Source organism: Nicotiana tabacum, chromosome 21 (assembly GCF_000715075.1).
Source record: "Nicotiana tabacum cultivar K326 chromosome 21, ASM71507v2, whole genome shotgun sequence".
Classification (NCBI taxonomy): domain Eukaryota; kingdom Viridiplantae; phylum Streptophyta; class Magnoliopsida; order Solanales; family Solanaceae; genus Nicotiana; species Nicotiana tabacum.
This window is the reverse complement of record NC_134100.1, coordinates 65,146,902-65,149,164: the sequence shown is the minus strand read 5'-3', so window position 1 is coordinate 65,149,164 and position 2,263 is coordinate 65,146,902.

Below are 2,263 nucleotides of genomic sequence, written 5' to 3'. Positions count from 1 at the left end.
ATTCGAGTAGAAAATACTTATTCCAATCCAAATCGTGAAAATCCCCTTCCAAATCGCCCAAAACCGAGCTCTCTAACTCAAAATGTGATAAAATAACAAAAACCCTCAAAATAAAGTACTATATAGGTCTGTCCAGGGGTCCTCTTCGCGATCGCATGACCTTCTTCGCGATCGCGAAGAACAAATCAAAATATGCCAAAATATCCCGTAACATCATCAACACTGCCTAATCAAGCCTACGCGATCGCGACGTCCCGTATGCGAACTCAATGTCCCGTACGCGAACGCGATGTCCCATACGCGAACGTGAAAGCCAACCTCACGCCCTTCCAGCTCTACCTCTATGCGATCACGACACAAGAGACGCGAACGCGATGAACATCTCCCCTTAGGCTCCGTGAACGCGAAGACCATCTCGTGAACGCGATGTGCAAATTCCCAGCCACCCGAAATACTCTTCGCGATTGCGAATGTCCTTACGCGATCACGTTGAACTGCAGAACATTAGAAAAACTAGCAACTCCAAAATATGAAGAAATGGCTCGTAGCCCATCCAAAACACACCCGAGGCCCTCGGGACCCCGTCCAATCATACCAACCAATCCCAAAATATAATGCGGACCTACTCGATGCCTCAAATCACACCAAACAACATCAAAACTATGAATCACACCTCAATTCAAGCGTAATGAACTAATGAACTTCAACTTTCCAAAACTCACGCTGAACCATATCAAATCAACTCGGAATGACCTCAAATTTTTCTTGCAAGTCCCAAATGACACAACCAAACTATACCAACTCCTGAAACCACAATCTGAAGCCAATATCAACAAATTCAACTCTAGGTCAAACCTATCAACCTTCCAAATTTTCAACTATCCAACTTTCGGCAATTCAAGCCAAAATAACTTAGGAGCCTCCAAATCCCCCTCCAGACATACGCCTAAGCCCAAAATCACCATCCGGACCTAACAGAACCATCAAAACTCTGATCCTAGATCAAATACGCAAAAGTCAAACTTGGTCAACTCTTCCTACTTAAAACTTCTAAAATGAGAATCATTCTTTCAAATCAATCCCGAATCGTTCAAAGACCAAAACCGACCATAAAGGCAAGTCACAATACATAATATGAATCTACTAAAGATCTCAAACCACCGAACGGAATGTTAAAGCTCAAAACGACCGGTCGGGCCATTACACTAGGCAAGCCAACATTCAATATACAGAAATAAACTTCACAAAGCCATCAAATCAATGTATAAACTCAACATATACATACAAACGGGTGACCCCACGTCAGCCCAATCCACATAAGGCCAATAACACCATCTCGGCCGAAGATTATTCCTTTCACCTATGCCGATAAGTCTTAGAACCAAATTTCAACATCTGATTATCCCCCAAAGACCTGATTCCCACATATACACACTATATGTGTCACGACCCAAATTCTCCCTCCATGAATCATCGTGATGGAACCTAATATCTACGACTAGGTAAGCCTAACACTTGCGGAAATGAAATGAAAAAAATATGAAAATTTAACAAACTAACAGTAACAAATATTTTAATAAGAAATTGAGATGCCGCTCGGCATATACAATAATCAACTCTTGAAATATACACAACACTCCCAAGACCCGGAACACAATAAGTCACAAGCTTCTATGAAGTTCTAACTGTTCTATATATCAGTGTCTATTGAAATAAGAGAAGAATCAACATGGAGGGGGGGGGATAAAGGGGGCCTGCGAGGATCTATGACGCGGGCAGATGTACCTTTAAGTTCTCCAAAAATAGCAGCGACTGCAACTAAGGACGAGGCTGGTAAAAGGAACTTGGATCTGCACACGAAAAACATGTGCAGGAAAGGGCGTGAGTACACCACAGTGGTACCCAGTAAGTTCCAAGCTTAACCTCGGCCGGGTAGTGACGAGGTCAGGTCAAGGCCCTACTGGTATATAATAAATAAGCAGGAGAGTATAACAATATAATAAGAGACTTGAATTTAAACAAAAAGAATATAGCAAGGTAGCAACACAGAACACAAGGATAAATAACAGGGGATCTCCCAAGATACCGTCTCGTAGTCCCAAAAATAAAAGTGCAAGGAGATATCCCGAGGTACCGTCTCATAGTATCAAAAGTAAATATGCAGGGAGAACTCTTGAGGAACCGCCTCGTAGTCTAAAAAGTAATGTACAGGGAGAACTCCCGAGGAACCGCTTCGTAGTCTCAAAAGTAAATATGCACGGGG